The sequence below is a fragment of the Dasypus novemcinctus genome, chromosome 21 (assembly GCF_030445035.2).
Source record: "Dasypus novemcinctus isolate mDasNov1 chromosome 21, mDasNov1.1.hap2, whole genome shotgun sequence".
NCBI lineage: Eukaryota > Metazoa > Chordata > Mammalia > Cingulata > Dasypodidae > Dasypus > Dasypus novemcinctus.
This window is the reverse complement of record NC_080693.1, coordinates 73,198,832-73,218,696: the sequence shown is the minus strand read 5'-3', so window position 1 is coordinate 73,218,696 and position 19,865 is coordinate 73,198,832.

The window sequence follows — 19,865 nt, the reverse complement described above, 5'->3', positions numbered from 1 at the left end:
ACCATTTCACTTACATTAGGCTTCCTGTCTTTGTTTATTGACAAAACTGAACAAATAGCATCAGTTCCTGGTGACTTTTCCCTTGCTCCTCCCCCTCTTTTGGTGAAATCAGTGGAAGCTGTTTTGCAAAGCTCTTGTTGAAGCATTTTTTTTAAACGGATGTGAAATGAATGGAGATTCACTCTATGCCTCCAGTGACCTGCTAACCAATTAACAGGAAAGAGAATCTTGGCAAAAAATTATTTCTCAAAATTTTCATCCAAGGATTTGAATGTGCAGGCTAATCTGTCCCTAAGAAATAAAAATGTGATGGCCATATTTATAAATTATGGAAACAGAGAAGGAAGATCATTTCTGGAATCCACGATACAAAGAGAGCCTTATACTGGGAACTGGGAAGGCATACTAAAGATACAGAAAGCACAAGGGACATAGACACACAGAGCAGAACTTGAGAATATTTAGAAAACTCTTTAAAATACCAACCAATGCATAACTGAGAGAGTGCAAAGAGTGACAAGCACTATCAGACTGGATAACACCCTCTCCTCCAAACATCTTTCTCCCCAAACTTAAACACCCCGCCAAATCCCTCCTCATACATAAAGATTTTCCAAATCGCACCAAACCACATGCCATCAAATCCTTCTCCAAACTCCTAGAGAAATGTATTGTCATAAACTTCATTTGGCAATGGGTTTTGCTGTCCACAAAGTTGGTACACATTTGGTTTGCTGCGGATCTGTTTTTCTGCACGCCTACGTCTCTTTTTCTCAGTAGACTGAAACGCCCCTGAGGGCTGTGTCCATGACTGACTTCTTTGTGTCACACAACAAATATGAATTCATCAGTCAAGAAGGTGACATTTCACCCATGCCACCAGGAAAAGACCAGAGAACGGAACCTGGTCACTCAGCAAAGATTATCATAACAACAGTCATTTCCACAGCTGGCATTTACTGAGTGCTTATTTGGTGCCAGGTTCTAAACACTTGTATTTTAACTCATTGAATACTTGGTAACAAGCCCATAAAATAAGTACTTTTATTACCCCCATGTTACAGATGAAGAAACGGAGGCACAGTGGACTCAGTTCGAAAGCTAATAAGTAGCAGAACCAATTTTTGAGCCCAAACTAACTGGCTCTAGAGTCTGTACTCTTAACCACTATGTCATATGAACAGCTAATGTTTTTAAAGCCCTGAGAAAAGGAGAGCTATGTCTAAACTCACAGAACTATTCAAGAAAAGAACAGGATAGAGCCCATCAGTTTTTAACTCTTTTTTCAAAGATACATGAACATCTTTTAAACAGAATCCATCTTCCTCCCAACCTGGCCTAACTGCCAGTGAATTCATTCATCTTGTTATGGATTTGTTTTTCTGAACATCCCATTTTCTCCAATATCATCTAATAGAGAGCAAGACTTCAGAACCATAAAATAATATATCTGTGTTGTTTTAAGCCACTCTATTTGTGGTCATTTGTTATAACAGCAATAGAAAACTAATATTTGCTCCAATTAGCCATTAAACCTACATAATTTATCTAATTCATATCCTGTCCTGAGCACGGATATCAATGGGACCTTCTGAAATTTCATGAAAAATATAATGACATTTTTTTTTTTTTTAAATTCGTGGTCAAACACTTCACATGCTGAACACTAGGATAAAGTAATGAGGATCATCTTGGATCATTTTTCAGTGGTGCCTGAAGTTAAGAAAAGGAAGTGTCAGATGGACATTACCTTTAACATTAAACATCAGATTCCACAAAAACAAGAACCACATCCATATACTGAGTGACTGACACATAAAGGCATTAGGCAAATACTTGTTCAAAGAATTCAACCAAATAAGAACCATAACCCTGCTAACTGAGGAAAAAAATAAAAGTGCAGTCAACAAAGACACTGGAGCAATTTAAACTGCCTCAATTACAGAGCAGGTAGGAAGGAAGGGCCCAGATAACCCTCTATTTTCTATGGAAACGGGTGGGAGATCGTCACACAGCCGTCAATCTTCACAAGCTAGACGTGGTAGGCAGTAAGCAGGGGGCTGACCTGGACCGTGTTAAAGAGCACAGCTTCCTGGCAGGGAGAATGGAATGGGAAGTTCATCTGCTAGATATTTCCTAAGCCTGAGTTGAACCATCCCAGAGATGAGACACACAACCAGAGGGGTGAGAGTTCCTTTAGTCCAAACAGAATTGTTTCCAAACCGAAGCTGGGGAATGTAATTGTTTACCAACCAGGGAACTCCCAGATTCAGTTAGCAGTACTTGCTGAGCACCCTCCGGGAGCAGGGGCCGTGAGGAAAACCCAAAAGCAAGGGGGATTCTAGTTCCTGCCCTGAAAATCTAAAGCAGGAGTAGGACAGAGAATCAGGGGAGCTCAGAGGAAGCAACCCACAAGCAAGTATGAAATAATGCGCCCAATTTGAGTACCTTGCACGGCTCCCAGCTTTGTCCAGGGTAAAGCCTTTAACACCCCCGTCTTCTCTTGGCAGCCCTTCATACTTTGTTCCAGCCTAGTCTACAACCCTTCCGCCATCTTCCTTCCCACACTGGGCACATTCCACCTCCACCACCCATGCAACTATGCCCAAAACGTCTTACTGCTTGTCCCTGCACCCCAGGGTTAGCTTCCAAGTTGTATCCAGTTTTCAAAGCCTTGCTTAAATCTGCCCTAATCTAAGAACTTTACCCCTTTCATCTCTTTTCTTCCTCCTCAGAAGGGCTCTCCCTCTCCCCTGGTAGGTGGTGTGTGTAATAATGCCATTGTTAACGATGAAGAGAAGGACGAGAAGCTTCCTTGCCTTGGTAAGGAGGCCCTGGGGTCAGAGCTGGTTAGCTGGTTGACACACACACCACCACTTTCTGATTTGCTCATAGGCCCATAGGAGAGTGGAAGGTATGTACAGCAGAAAAAAAATTAAGTTGAAAACTACAGAGTTTCACACTCATAACTAACGCTAGAAAACTGAATCCACTCCAATTTATCTTTAAAAAAAACAAGTCACCCCCACTCGGTCCTTTAGCTCTGATTAGTAATAAATTACCAATGACACATTTCAAACTAATTGGTTCCATGTAGCGGAACACTGTTGTGTAGACTCCTCTTCTGGTTTGAAAGGCTCTGGAAGGCACAGCCTGTGTCTTATCCATTTGAAGGCCCAGCCCTGTGCTTCAGTCATTGAAGGTACTTCTTAACTGTGATGGCATCGGCCTGAACAGCCTTGGCCCAGCCAAACTATGGTTTGGTCCCATGATGTCCCCAAGTAGAAGAGGAGAGAAGAAATCAGGGGGTGGTAAAGGAGCTTTTCCACCTCCCCTCCTGTAAGTGACACTCCAGATGATACATAGTGACGAAAGGGCCCATCCCTGCCCTTTAAAGACCAGCAAATATGTAATCAGCATAAACACAAGGAGAAAAATACAGTAATTCCAAGAGCCGGTTGAGGGAGAAGAATGAACGGCTAAGGTGGGAGAAATGCGCCACAAGATCCCTGGAGAGAGAGGAGGCTGGTTATTGTCTGGTTCACCTAGTCATTAGTTCCCAGAGGAGAAAACCCTGGAAGGCAGCCTGGGACGGGCCCGGCATGGCACATTCTCCCCGGTGGAAAGGGTGAGATCAGCGGGATCTGCCCCAGGCCTCTGAAGGCTCTTTTAGGAGAGTGGGGCCTTGAAATCCACCCAGCCCCCTTGGTAACTCTGATCCATCCTCACTTGCGACCCAGATTAGTCTCTTTCTCTGATTCTTTCTCGAACACGTGTGTGACTGCAGTTCCTTCTCGGAGGGGAGGGCAGCTCCAGACAGAAGTGATCTCCACTGTCCACGACTCGATCTTCTTATGACCGCCAGTTTGAATGGAGAAACGACTGTGTGGGGACGGAGACGCACAGGCTGCGGCTGCCTCCTGAAGTCAGTGGACATCCCTCGAGGAGAGAGACGCTGAATGACAAAGGAAGGTTAGGAGATGGCCGGCTGGCTTCCTGCCAAGTTTCGGTAATTGGCAATTAGGTGAAAAAGGAGCTTTTCTGCTAATAGGCTGTCTCCTTCAGTCATTTTTATTCACTTTTTTTCATAAATCTTAAGAAATACTTTATATAAAAGAATCTTATTATCTTCTTGCAGCATCATCTTAATGACTGGATAAATCAGCTTCCCCCTCTATATTTTACTGTCCCAAGAATTCTTGATGGCACAATTTGACAATGTGTCAATGTGGCTCAGAAAACTAGTTCTTAAATAATTAAACCATTCCATTGAGCAACTTGGCAAATAGTCACCTGCCTATCTGTCTGGGAAAACATTTGAGCAGGCTAGTAGAAAAGCGCAATCCCCTGTGGATCTAGGGTTGCTGCTTTTAAAACAGTTTTATGGACTAATTTACTTTTTTGGCATTTGCTTATAAACTCCCTATATTTTTAGTATCATGCGATGTCTGTTTTTATGGGCATCAGTCTTTACTACCACAGGTTTATTGCCTTTTGGTCAGAAACAATGAGATAGTGTAAAAGTATTCTGAATATTTAGGTTGAGATCCGGCTGCAGATCCCCGATGCACCACCACCCACTGTGTGATGGTAAGTGTCATAAGCTGTCTGAACTTCACTGTCCCCAAATTTAAAATGGATGTCAAGATTATCTTATTTCTCGGGAAACGGACTTTGGCCAGCGGTTGGGGCGTCCGTCTACCATATGGGAGGTCCGCGGTTCGGACCCCGGGCCTCCTTGACCCGTGTGGAGCTGGCCATGCGCAGCGCTGATGCGCGCAGGGAGTGCTGTGCCACGCGGGGGTGTCCCCCGTGTAGGGGAGCCCCACGCGCAAGGAGTGCGCCCGTGAGGAGAGCCGCCCAGCGTGAAAGAAGAGAGCAGCCTGCCCAGGAACGGCGCCGCCCGCACTTCCCGTGCCGCTGACGACAACAGAAGCGGGCAAAGAAACAAGACGCAGCAGATAGACACCAAGAACAGACAACCAGGGGAAGGGGGAAAATTAAATAAATAAATCTTTAAAAAAAAAAAAAAAAAGATTATCTTATTTCTCAAAGTCAAAATCATGAGGTGGTTATTACCCCCCTATTTTACAGATGAATAAACTGAGGCTTGGTGCGAGTGAAGTCCAGAGCCTGGACTCCCAAGCCCTCTGCTGCTGTCTCCCACTGAGGGAAAGATACGGAGCTGCCCTCAGAATCCTAAAACAACCGCAGTGTCCCCCTCACACCGCGGCCTGTCGGGGCCCAGTTCTCAGCAGCTGCTCTCTTCCTGGAAAAGAGGGAGAAGTTTCTAGGGAGCCTGTTGAGCGTCAGGAGAAGGCTTGGCACCCAGCCCCCTGGCTTTGCGCAGCTACGTAGGGCCCTCCGCTCGGGCCCTCCATTGGGCAGCCGTGACCGTGGGGAGACCCGGGCCTGTGCCCCGGGCCTCAGCGCCGTGCTCTCCTGGGCGCACGCCAGAAGCTCTTCAGAGCTAACGGGCTGCAGGCTGATGCTGTCATCTGTCCCCTGCTCTGGGTCGCAAACCTTCCAGAAGAGAAAGGGTGTTATCTTGGGGATCTGTGGCAGCAGGAGGGTCTGAGGGGACCATCTCTACCTCTCCCTCACTGTCAAGGAAAAAAAAAATCTTTTTTGTGGAGGGGAGAACAGGTGGGCTGGAGCTTCTGCCTTCAGATACTACTGGGTGTCTGCAGAGATTAGGAAAGAGAGGGCAGAAGTTTCCTCATCTCAGAGGGAGGGCCATGTCAACTCAACAGAAGAAAGAAACTAAGACTACTTTGTTGCCCTTATTATTCTAGCAGCTTCCATTTATTGAGGATAATGTCAAGCGTTATGCTAAACACTAGTATCTACACGGGTTTCAGTAACCCGTGTAGATAACAAGATAACAGCTGCCACCTGGGAAGTAGGTGCCTACAGTGAATTCCTGTCCCCACATCACAGATGAGGAATGAGGCTCAGCGAGTAATTGGTCAAATGTGGCTGAGCTAACATGCCACCCAGAATTTTTGAAGAATCAAATGAGAAAAGGCACATGAACCTCCTTTCTAAAGAATGAAGATAAGCAAAGCTAATTATATGCATCTTTTTTGTGTGTGCACATTCTTACCTCACTATGATCAAAGAGGGTCAGTAAAATTCAAATCTACAGATCAGCAAAAATCCCACTCCCTTCATCAAAATGTCATAGTGTGGCATTTGACTATGTAACGTTGATCCTCAGAAATATAATTTATTCAAACTAAAAGGAACTGGAAGATGTACTACCAATGTTTTTATTTATGAGTATTTCTCTATGCCACAAAGTATCTGGTTTTTTTCTTAATGCTTCCTTAAGGAATAAGATAGAGTGCAACTTCCTATGTTCATTTTTCTTCTGATGTCACATGAGGTTGAAATCGTTTTTGATATTTTTCCTACACATAGGATGAGCTCAGATGAGTTTGATTAGAAAGAGTAACCTCACTACACAAGAAGAGATGACAGTAATGCTGAAATGTTCTCACATTAAGGAAGCCTACATAATCAGTCTAATTCTATTTTTTATTGCACTCTGGAGCTAATAAAATCAGTTTTGTAGCAAAATAATGGCAGTAAATCCACAGGAGGATTCACGCTTCTAAGGTTTGCATGCACCACTTAAGAGAATCCAGATAAAATAGCTGTGTCCTCTCTGCCACAGAATTTCCCTGAGTCTGGTTGTACCCAAACTGTTTATGTCTGGGTCCCACAACAGAGTATTGGTGGCAATACTAACAAAGCCAGGACTCAAAATTTCCTTTGAACTGGCAAGTTCTAGTGGATGTTACACACACTTAACTTTATAATGGATCAAAGCAAAGGAATCATTTACTCTGAATGCCCCTGCCTCAAAGATATTTTAGCAGGAGGAAGCAAAGAATAAATAGATTTTATTTTTGTATATTTTAATATCTTTATTGAGGTATAACTCCATTCAATAAATTGCGCATATATAAAGTATGCAATTTTATGTTTTGACATAAGACTGTGAAATTTTTATGATATTCAAGATAATGAACATAACTCTCACCCCCAAGTTTCCTGTTTGTAATCTCTTTATAACTCTATGCCAACTTACCCACAAGCAACCACTTATCTGTTTTCTCTCTCTTTTTTAAAAAGATTTATTATTTTATTTATTTTCTCCTACCCCCTGGTTGTTTGCACTTGCTCTGTCTGTTTGTCTTCCTTGTTTCTTTAGGAGGCACTGGGAACTGAACCTGGTGCCTCTGAGGTGGGAAGGAGGCGCCTAATCACTTCAACCACCTCCATTCCCACTTTACCGTGTCTCTCATTGTTTTTCTTCTTGTGTCTGTTGTTGCACCATCTTGTGACAGCTTGTCACACCTGTCCATAGTGCCAGCTCACTGTCTTCTTTAGGATGCACCGGGAACCAAACCATGGACCTCCCAGGTGGAAGCTCAATTGTTTGAGCCACTTCTGCTTCTCTGTTTTCTGTCTCTAGAAATTTATAAGATGGGTCCAAAATCTATGAATTTTTTTGTCTTGCTTCTTTCCTTCAGCATAATTATTCTGAGATTCATCTATGTTACTGTATCAATAGTTCATTCATTTGTATCACTGAGTAGTATTGCATGGTAATCAATACGCCACAATTTGTTCATCCATTCATCTGTTGATGGGCATTTGGATTGTTTCCAGTTTGGGGCTATTCCAAGTAAAACTGCTATGAACATTAGTGTAAAAGTCTTTGTATGAACATAATGCTTTCATTTCTGCTGGGTAAATTCCCAGAAGTGGAATGGCTAAGTCATTTGGTAGGTGCAGATTTTACTTTAAAAAAAAAAAAAAACTAATAGACTGTTTTTTTAGAGAAGTTCAAGTTTACAGAAAAATTGCACAGACAGTACAGAGTTCCTACATACTCCCTTCCACCCTGCACACAGTTTCCCCTATTAGCAACATCTTGCATTAGTGTGGTACATTTGTTACAGTGATAAACCAATAATGATACATTATAATCAACTAAAGGCAGTAGTTTACATTAAGGTTCACCCTGTATTGTACAGTTCTGTAGGTTTTGACTAATACATAACATCCACCATTAGAGTATTATATGCAATAGTATCTCTACCCTAAACATCCTCTGTGTTTTACCTATTCATCCCTCTCTCCTGTCCTTCCCTCTGGCAATCACTGATCCTTTTACTGTCTCTATAATTTTTTTAAACATTTGTTTATTTTATTTCCCCCCATTGTCTTCTCTCTAAGTCCATTCACTGTGCATTCCCCTGCGTCTGCTTGTTTTCTCAATTGGCAGCTCTGGGAACCAATCCTGGCACCTCCAGAGTGGGAGGGAGGCACTCATTCTTTTGTGCCACCTCAGTTCCATAGTCTGCTGTCTCTCTTATCTTTGCGTCATCTTGCTGTGCCAGCTCTCCATGTGGGCCAGCACTCCTGCACGTGCCGGCACTGGGCAGTACTCCTTTATGGGACAGCACTTCACACGGTCCAGCGCTCTGCATGGCCAGTTCTCTGCTTGGGCCAGCTCACTTCTTGGGGCAGCTCACCACATGGGCTAGCTTGCCTTTATCAGGAGGCCCCGGTATCAAACCCTGGACCTCCCATATTGTAGATGGGAGCCCAGTCACTTGAGCCACATCTGCTTCCCTGCCTCTATAATTTTGCCTTTTCTAGAATGTCATATAGTTAGAATCATGTATGTAACCTTTTCAAAGTGGCTTCTTTCATGTAACAATATCCATTAAATGTTCTGCCATGTCTTTTTTGCAGCTTAACAGTTTATTTCTTTTTATCACTGGCTAGTACTCCATTGTATGGATATACCAGTTTGTTTACCCTTTCACTTATTGAAGGATATCTTAGTTGCTTTCAATTTTGGGGCAATTTTGAATAAAGCTGCCATAAACACTAGGTTTTATGTGGACATAAGATCTCAACTCCTTTGGAAACTAGGAGTACAGTTATTAGATAGTATAGTAAACTTATATATATATATTTTAAAGATTTATTTATTTATTTCTCTCCCCTCCCCCCCCAGTTGTCTGTTCTCTGTGTCCATTTGCTGTGTGTTCTTCTGTGACCACTTCTGTCTTTGTCAGTGACACCAGGAATCTGTTTCTTTTTTGTTGCATCATCTTGTTGTGTCAGCTCTCCGTGTGTGCAGCGCCATTCCTGGGCAGGCTGCACTTCCTTTCGTGCTGGGCGGCTCTCCTTACAGGGCGCACTCCTTGCGCATGGGGCTCCCCTACACAAGGGACACCCCTACGTGGCAGAGCACTCCTTGCATGCATCAGCACTGGGCATGAGCCAGCTCCACATGGGTCAAAGAGGCCGAGGGTTTGAACTGCGGACCTCCCATGTGGTAGGCAGACACCCTATCCATTGGGCCAAGTCCGCTTCCCCTATATTTAGCTTTATGAGAAACTGCCAAACTGTCTTCCAAAGAGGCTGTACCATTTTGTATTCCCAGCAGTAATGGATGTGAGTTCCTTTTGCTTCACATCATTGTTAGTGTTTGGCATTGTCAATGTTTCGTATTTTAGCCATTCTAATAGGTGTATAGTGGTATCTATTGTTTTAATTTGCAATTCCCTAATAACGTATGATATTGAACTTCTTTACATATGCTTGTATAACATCTGTTTATCTTCTTTGGTAAGGTGTATGTTCACCTCTTGTACCCACTTTTTAAATGGGTTGTTTTCTTATTGTTGAGCCTTAGAAATTCTTCATATATGTTGGTTACAAATACTTTACCAGATATAAAGATATTTGGAAATATTTTCTCCTTGTCTGTGCTTTATCTTTTCATTGCCTTAACAGTGTCTTTTTCAGAAAAGAAATTTTTAATTTTAATGAAGTCCAACTTATCAAGGTTTTCTTTCATAGATTGTGCTTTTGGTGTTGAAAGTAAAAACTTATCACCAAACCCAAGATAACCTACATTCCTAGATTTTCTCCTATATTCTAGAAGTTTTATAGTTTTGTGTTTTGCATTTAGGTCTATAATCCCCTTGAGTTTAACTTTGTGAAAGGTTTAAGGTCTGTGTCTGGATTCTTTTTTTTTTTTTTTCCTCCACTACCCTTCTTTATTGAATTGCCTTAGCTTCTTCATCAAAGATCTTTTTTTTTAAGATTTTATATTCATTTATATTCCCCCTCTTCCCCTCCTTCTGCCCTACTGGTTTTGCTGTCTGTGTTGTCTTCTTTTCTCATTTTTTCTCCTCTATTATTCACTGGGATTCGATCCTGCAGACCTCCGATGGGGAGAAAGGTTCCCTGTCAATTGTACCACCTCAGTTCCTGGTTTCTGCTGTGCTTCACCTTGACTCTCCTTGTTTCTCTTTTGATGTGTCATCATCTTGCTGCATGACTCACTTGCGCAGGGCACTTGCTCACCACATGGGCACTCACACAGACACTGGCTCACCATGCGGGCACTTGCACGGGCACTGGCTCACTGCGTGGACATGCTTTCTCTTTTTCTTTTTCACCAGGAGGACCCAGGGAGCTAATCCAGGTCCTCCCATATGGTAGGTAGAAGCTCTATCACTTGAGCCACATCTGCTTCCTATCAAAGACCATTCGACTGTATTTGTATGGGTCTGTTTATAGGCAATGATGCCCACGAAGCTGGCGGTAATGTCCTGCAAACCTTGGGCCACATCTGTGGCTCTCTGCTGGTTGTGAGCCCCAGCTCTGTGTGTATAGGAAGGGAGGAGGTTGTGCCAGCGGGGGTAGCCCCCACAAGTGCCAGAAGGCAGTGGAGGTTAGAGCCCAATGGTGGTCTCTGCAGACAGACTTCCCCAGCTCTACTTCCAGCTCTACCACGTCCTAGCTCTACCACATAACCTTTCATGCTTCGGTTTTCTCATCTGTAGAGGAGAAAACAGCGGTCCCTGCCTTGCAGGGCTCCTGTGAATACTGAATGTATTAACATGCATAGAACAGTGCCTGGTGCAGGAAGCACTATGTGTACAGTGACTTTTAATACTGAGTTGCAGTAGATCTTGCTTTTTGGTCCATCTGCCCCTGTCTGTGTTCCTTTACTATAACTCAAGACCCCTAATCCCACTTGGTAAAGTGGAGGCCCAGTAACAGTCACAGAGAAGTACTTCTCAGGCCACACCTCCACCTACTGTGGAATCTGCCCCTTTCCAAGTCCTGCCAGAAATGTCTGGGGGACCCCAGGCAGCATCTGCTGCTGTGCCCCATGCTAGTTCTCCTGGCATCTGTGAAGGACCATTGCTCAGGCCTCCTGCAAACAGACATGCCCAAGCAGCCCTCCAGACCTCCGAGATGCCCTTAAATCTTAGGGTAAATATGGTATTATTTGCCAACTGAGAGTCTGGCTGGACTATGGTGGGTCCCCTGTGGGAGACAGCACAACAAAGAGAACCAAGCTTTTAGAGTCAGAGAGAACCAGATTCAAACTCTGCAACAGCACTTACTAACTCTGCAACATGGAATAAGTTCCTTGACATTTTTGAGACACAAAGTTCCTTGTAAATGATAAACAGAACCCAAAAGATTTTAATTTTCTTTGTCAAATACTTAGACATAATTTACTATGTGTCAAGTCCTGTTCTAAGCGCTGAGCAAATAGCAACTTATTTAATAAGCCTGTGGGGCAGGTATTATTATTATCTCTATTTTGTAGATTTAGGCCATCAAGTTACAGAGAGGTTGAGTAACTTGCCCAAGGTCACAAGGCCAGTTAGTGGCAGAGGCTAGATTTGAACCCAGGTATTACTCTAATTGAATCCTTCATTTTAACTACCATGCAATCTACTCTTTACTAGTTAGACAAGGATGTATTTTTTTAAACTTTTATTACAATGGAAAATTTCAAATGCTCAAAAGTTGTGAGAATTCCTTATACCCTTCACTCATCCTAATTATCAACTTCCCACAGTTCCAAACAAGGAAGTTTTTAATTTGTATTTTCCTTAGGTTGCAAGAAAAAATATCTTTGTCATTCTTTCTGATTTGACTTAAATAACTGGTTGGACTAAGGTAATTTCCTTTGGTTTCCTTGCAGAGTTATAAAAATGAAGAGCCTTTATTTTTGTACAGTATTTTGTACAGTTTACAAAGTTCTTTTACTGTATTTTATTTAAGTTTTCACAACCTTTAAAGCCAGGCAGTGAGAGTGGTATGAACTCCATTTTATAAATATCCAAACTGAAGCTTAGAGAAGAATTTACCCATGGTCACACACCTAGTAAGTTTTCAAGTTTTCAATTGATTTATTCTCTGGACATCATTATATAGTAGAAAATATAGAGGGTTCTGAAACTTGGTAGCTCTCAGCATAAATCCTTGTCCTTTCTCTTATATACAACCTTAGACAAGTAGCTCTCAGAGCCTTAGATTCCTCATTGGGATAACATGTATATCACATGTCAATTGGAAAGATTATGTTTTAAATTATAATTATATATCACTAATTATAAATACATATGCATGCATACGTGCATAATCTAATACATACGCATGTAATATATGTGTTGTGTGTGTAATCTAATACCATGACTAACCCAGAGTGGATGACCATTCCCTTCTGGATAGACGAATCAGAAGAAAGCCCCCTGATTGCTCAATAGTCACCCACTATGCTTCCAATTTTCCCAAACCTTTAGAACGTTCACTAAAGGCCTCTAGAGCTTTCATTCTTCCCCAGAGTTGTTTATTTCTTTGGTGCTCAGTCGCCCCATTACACTGAAGATGTCCCAGTTTTACTAATGACATCCTTTGCTTCTTTGAAAGATCTGAGCAAAACCTCCAATATTTTGTTTGACTTCTGTTTCCTTCTGGGGGCCAAGTTGGAGGATATACTTGGATGAAAAGAACCATTTATGTGTGGTCACTGAAAAACAAAATATGCCACAGAAATTGCCCCATTCCCAATTGAGCCTTTTTCTAAGAAAGCCATTTATGGCTCCATCACTAGTCTGTGAAGAACATAAATGTTTAGTTCAAGTCCACTAGTCTTTAAAAATGAAGGAGCTATGGACTATAATTAATAGTACAATGGTAACAAAAGCCTCTCATCAACTGTAACAAAGGTGTTAACAAGGAAAAATTGCATGTGTGAAGCAGGGGGTATATGAAAGCTCTGTATTTTCTGCATGATTTTTCTGTAAACTTACGGCTTCTCACCAAAAAAGAAAAAAAAACACACACAAAGGAACAATTTGTCATTTGTGACCCAAAAAGTCATCTAGCCCTCATATGTTTGCATTTGAACTCTCCTAAATCATGGCAACGGATTTGGCTCAACTCGTAGAGCATCCACCTACCACATGGGAGGTCCAGGGTTCAAACCCAGGGCCTCCTGACCTGTGTGGTGAGCTGGCCCGCACGCAGTGCTGACACACCCAAGGAATGCCATGCCACACAGCGGTGTCGCCCGCATAGGGGAGCCCTACACGCAAAGAGTGTGCCTTGTAAGGAGAGCCGCCCCAAGCAAAAAAAGCGCAGCCTGCCCAGGAGTGGTGCCGCACACACGGAGAGCTGACGCAGCAAGAAGATGCAACAAAAAGAGACACAGATTCCCAGTGCCACTGACAAGAAAACAAGCAGACATAGAAGAATGCACACAGCAAATGGACACAGACAACTGGGGCAGGGGAAGGGAGAGAAATAAATAAAAAATAAATCTTAAAAAAAAAAACCAAAACTCTCCTAAATCAGTAAAAAAATCATTAAAAAGAGACTTTTAAAAAGGAAATCCAAGAAAAGAGTTACTTTACACTTGTTGTATTACATAATGAAACTTCTCTACTTTGGACAAGGTTGGCACAATGCCTGATGCAGAGCTGGCATGCAATGAATTTTTGTTGAATGACTAAATGAATGAATGAGATCATCTAAGAATCTTGGTGAAGTGTATGAATTCAGAGTTCCAAGAAATCCGTTATGATTCTTTTCCACTTATGGAAAAATGTGAAGTGATTTCAATTAGCGCTAACCGTTTTTGAAGTAGTAATGCTCTGGAAACCTGTTCTAATAAATAGAGAGTAATAATAGCGATTAACATATTGATCATCTTACACAAATAGATATTTCTAAAGAAGAAGAAACATTTACTCCTCTTTCTTTGAGTATGAAAGTCAGTGTCATCCTTTCTCCATCTAAATAATTTTAACTTCTGAATTAGCGAATTAAAGGCTATATATTTCATGTTTAAATCTGAATCTATTTCCATACTGAGATGTGAGGAACCAATGACCACCAGTATCGACATGAAGTCCCAGCCCTTCAGAGGCTGGACCACCTTGGTGAATGAATCCACAAACTCATAGGTAACCATTCCTCCACTGCTGCTCTAGCTGAGCAATTGCAGTTTCTTAAACTTTGTCTGAGAAGATCTTTTTTCATCCCTTTCTAACTTACAGTAATCAGAAGATTTCCAGAGCATTTTTTTTGCAAGAGAGAGAGACACACTCCAGCTAGCCAACAAAATGGGAAATGGATTGTAAGGTTGCACATGTATTACTCTGAACCTATACACAAGAAGTATGACCCAAGCCCTAGAGGAACTGGATCTAGAAGCTGGACTGTCATTAGGAACTGAGGCAGCCCCTTTCCAGATGTCACTCTCTCTCAGGCTGCATGTATCTCTTCTATCTGCTGTGTGTCAGCCTCATTGCTCTCATTTTGCTGACCTTCTCTATTCACTCAGTCATTTGCATGGCACCCCATCATGGCCACCCCACATTTAAAGTCTCAAGTCCTATTCCATGTGACCTTTCAGTTCCGCTATACCATGGTTAATTGCCTTAGTCTTGATGTCCCAGTCCCCAGTTTCCAAATTGTGCCAGCTTAGGTGGGGGATCTATCTGCAGTATCCAACCAGTCATGACCAAGGACATAGGGCTTAAATGGAACTCAGTCTGAAACATTTTTGAGTGTGCAGAGAAGTGCAATTAATCATCACAACCAGAATGATGGTTTAGGCCACTACTGTCTTGGGGAAAATCAGGATGTTCAACCACCAAATGTGCTCCCTTAAGAACATTCCAGAAAAGAAAAAGAAAGGGTCATGGAAGTGTTCTACATGATCTTGCAATGATGGATACAGGCCATATTAAATTTCATCAAAACTTATAAAAATGTGTGGTCTGAAATGTAAACCATAATGTAAATCATTGACTATGGTAAGTAGCAATGTTTCAATATTTATACATCAATTATACCAATATTTATACATCAATTATACAATTATACATCAATTTATACATGTGCCATTCACATGTAAAATGTTATTAATAGGGGAAAGGGAAAAATGAGGAGGATGTTGGGTATACAGGAATCCCCTATATTCTGTATGTGACTTTTCTGTAATCTAAAGCTTCTTTAAAGACAAAATGAAAAAAAAAAAAGACATTAGGGGAATAAACAGAAGAAAATGTCACTGTACATAAAGATAACAGATCTTACAGTGATGAAAAATATGTCAAAAAATTTTAATTTTATATTTTTTAATTATTTTTATTCCAAATTTTTTTTAAAAATGTTATATTTTATTTGTTATTTTAAACTACCATTATTATTTAATTTTCTTATTAATTGTATTTGGTTATTTTCTTAGCTTCATTTTTTAAGAAGTTTTGGATCACAGAGGATTACAACTGTGGCAGGGGAGGATCATTGGTGTGGGGTGTCAGTGATGGGGGATACATGGGAAGATGTTCACCTGGGGCATACCTATAAGGCATATAAATGTGTTCAAGTGTTCATGGGACATTGTCATGGTGGGTGGAGATTCACACAATAACCAAAAGAATATCAAATACCCATCCTGGGGAGTTCTACCACATTCTCTAATGGGAGAGTAAGAATCTCCCAAGTAAAGAGGTAGTGACTAGTGAAGGAGGCTGAACCATTGACAGGCCCTTCATGTTGATGACTGTACTTACGGACCTTTACTTTTGAAATTGAAACTTAGCCTAGTATCATAGAGTGCCTAAGAGTTACCTCCTGAGAACCTCCTTGTTACTCAAATGTGGCCTCTCTCTAAGCCAAATTCAGCATACAAATGCATTATCTTTCCCCCAGCATAGGACATGACTTCCAGGAATGAGCCTCCCAGGTACTGAGGGATTACTACCAAGCACCAACTAGCAATGCAAGTAGAAGAAGATGTTGACTGAAAGGGGGAAAAGGTAAAGACAAATGAATTTGTATGGCTTAGAGACTTCAAAGTGAGTCAGGTGGTCATTCCAGAGCTTACACTTATGCATGTCTCAGCAGCATCTAATTGACTACCAAAGTAAATACTACCTCAAATAACAGAGACATCCAGACACTATAGGCAGGACAGACAGCTCAGGAGTTTGGTGCCCTGCTGGTGGGCCCTACTTCGGAATGTATGCTCACCAGTGTAACAGAGTTGGACTCAGTTATGGTTTTTCTACACATTGCTCTTCTGCCCCTTCTATTTGAAGCTATAGTTTGTGCTAGAGTTGATAGGTATATGTCCAAGAGATTTAAATCTCTGTCCATGTACCAGCTTGACCCTGAATCTCAACAGAGTTGCAAAACCTATTTTCTAGTTCATTGGACTCATCCAGGACAACTCACAAGGAAATTTTGATGGACAACGATCATTGCAAGGAACAGAGAGAATCTGCAACTGCAAGCAAGAAAGTCCCATTCAGCTGCCCCATGAGATCTAAGCCCCCTCTCAATTAGAGTTGGAGTGGGCATCAACATCCCAGAATTGGGGAATGAATGATGGACTAGAGTAGACTTACTGGTATTCTAATATAAACTTATTGTTATTCTAGCAATGGAAGAACTTTTATCATTGATGTGGAGATAGTGGCCACTGGAGGTTCTAAGGGGAGAGAGAAGGAAAAACAAGTGTAATATGGGGACATTTTCAGGTCTTGGGAATTGTCCTAAATGACGTTACAATGATAGATATAAGCCACTATATATCTTGTCATACCTTACAAAATTGTGAGGGATAGAGTGTAAACTACAATGTAATCTATAATCCACACTTAAGTAGCAGTGCTCCAAAATGTGTTCATCAATTGTAACAAATGTACTCCACTAATGAAGGATGTTGTTAATGTGGGAAAATATGGAAGAGGTAGGGAACAGGGTGTATGGAAATCCCCTATATATATGTGTATATATATATATATTTTTTAAGATTTATTTATTTATTTATCCCCTCCCCTACCCCCATTGTCTATTCTCTGTGTCCATTAGCTGTGCGTTCTTCTGTGTCTGCTTGTATTCTCATTAGGTGGCTCTAGGAACCAATCCTGGGACCTTCTGGAGTGGGAGAGAAGCAATCATTCTCTTGTGCTACCTTAGCTCCCTGATCTGCTGCATCTCTTATTGTCTCTCCTCTGTATCTCTTTTGTTATTTTTGCATCATCTTACTGCAGTTCTCTGTGTGGGCCAGCTCTCCGTGTGGGCCAGAACTCCTGCGTGGGACAGCACTCCTGCACAGGTCAGCATTCCTACGCAGGCCAGCCCTCCACACAAGCCAGCACTCCACATGGGCCAGCTTGCCACATGGGCCAGCTTGCCTTCACCAGGAGGCCCTGGGCATCAAACCCTGGACCTCCTTTATGGTAGACGGGAGCCCAATTGCTTGAGCCACATCCATTTCCCTCCCCGATATTTTTATGTAATATTTATGTAATCTAAGTATCTTTGGAAACAAATTAAAAAGTATATTTTTAAAATTAAATAAATAAAAAAGAAAGAAAAAAGGACTAGGTGGAGAGGAAGCAAAAGGCAATATTAATATCATAGGGCACTGGGTAGTGTTTCTAGTGCTCCAGGGCCCTGAGGCTCCCTACTCTCCTTTAAGAAGTACACAAGGGACAATTTGTTCCCCACAGACCTCAGGAAAGTGGCCTATTTCTCTCTGAGAAAATCCTATCCCCAGAATAGGTGAGACTTATGGAGTCCTTTGTAAGTACCCAAAGCTTTCTTGGAAGGATTGCCTCTTAATTAGAATTAGACTAAGATTACCTGCCTGATTTGGCTCTCTACCAGCTATCTGAACCCTACAGAGAGGAACTAAATTACCTGTAGTCTTCTCACAAATATGCACAGTCTTTCCCTATTTTATAACTTGTTAGTTTAAATACCACATATAGCAAACATATAAGTAGGTCAGGTCTACTTCAAGATGTTTTTAAAACTTGGTTTATTGCACAAGTAATATATGTTCATTTTAGAAAAAAATTAGAAAGTACTAATAAACAAAAGGAAGATATAAATAATCCATAATCCAGGAAATTTTATGTACTTTATTTTGTATGTATACATACAGATATTTTTATAAAATGAAATTATATTGTATATATTGTTTTGTAACCCTATTTTTTCCACTCAATACATACAGTAGACATCTTTCAATTTAACATCCTTCCAACCAAAAAAAAAATTTTTTTTGACCCAAAAAAATTAAATAATGTTTATTGTACATCTGATTTGTGCTTTTCTATATCCAATACATATATTAACTTATTTAGCCTTCACAACAAATAGGGACCACTACGCAAGGCAATCCACTCATATAGTGACTCAATATTCATAATTATTCCCTGAGTTCTAGTCTAGTCTTTCTTCTCATGTGTTTTGGAAGTAGGGAAAGAGAGGCAAGGCAAGAGTTAATGAGCAGATAGGGTGAGGGAGATAGAGATGCATGGTGGAAAACAGAGGGAGGGTATAAACAAAAGAGCAATGTAGGAAAAAAATTTTAAGTTTACAAAGTTTGGGGTGGAAAAGTTTAGGGTAAACCCCATGAAATTGCCATTGTCAATTTCATGGTGTTTAACTTATTAAATTCCATCATCAAAGGAGATGCTTCTCATTGCTCAGCAATCATTAACAATATTGTCAAACATAATTAGCTTTGGGACTGGGATTGAAATTTTAAGCAAAAAATCAAAATACAGAGAATTAAAAGTCACTAGGGATCAAGCCACAGTCTTTATTCAATCAACCTAGTGAATCATATATTGGATTACATTTACTCAAGGGATAGGTACCAGGCATCTAATGCAGAATCTCCCATCACATTTAAACTGAGACCGTAGTTCTTAAAGTGTAGTGGCCCTTAGCATTACCAAAGAATGTGTTAGAAATGCAAATTCTCAGGTTAACCCCAGATCTACTGAACCAGAGACTCAACTGGCGGGGCGGGGCGGGTGCAACAATCTGTGTTTTAACAAGCTCCCCTAGTAATCAGAGGCTCATTAAAGTTAGAGAACCAAGATCAAAGAAAAGTACAATATTGTATAATTGTGAGAACTGGACACTGAATTCACTAAATAATTATCTTGGTTCTCTACTGCACCCAGGCAAATTTTATGCATTGTGCCCTGCATATAATGTCTATATTTGAACATATAAGAAGCCTCCTAGTCTCTGGAGTCACTGGTGAATTCATCCACATGTAGAAGACTTCCAGTTATGGACCACACATGGAGCTCAGGTAAATTTACCTGGAAAAAAATGAGGTCACCAGAGTTGAGTGTCTTTGTAGGACTATGGCAGGCAGGAAGTCATTCAGGTATTTGCTGAATTCCTGCTATATGGTCAGCTTTGTAGGGGGAAGTATGGGTATACCGAAGCTCCTTCTCTTAAGGATTTTAAAATCTAGACAAAAGGAAGATACTCCCAACAACTAGAAAGTGCATAGGGAACTGTGTAATTATTGAGTGTGGATGATGAGTGTTAGAGAAATTGAGAGAAAGCTCTTGATAGTAATTGAGGTAGATATGCTTTGTGGATTCAATGGACTTGAATTTGGAAAGTTAGATAGTAATTGGGCGGGGTTAGTAATGGTGGGTAGGGAAAGTATGAATATCCTAAAGGGTCAA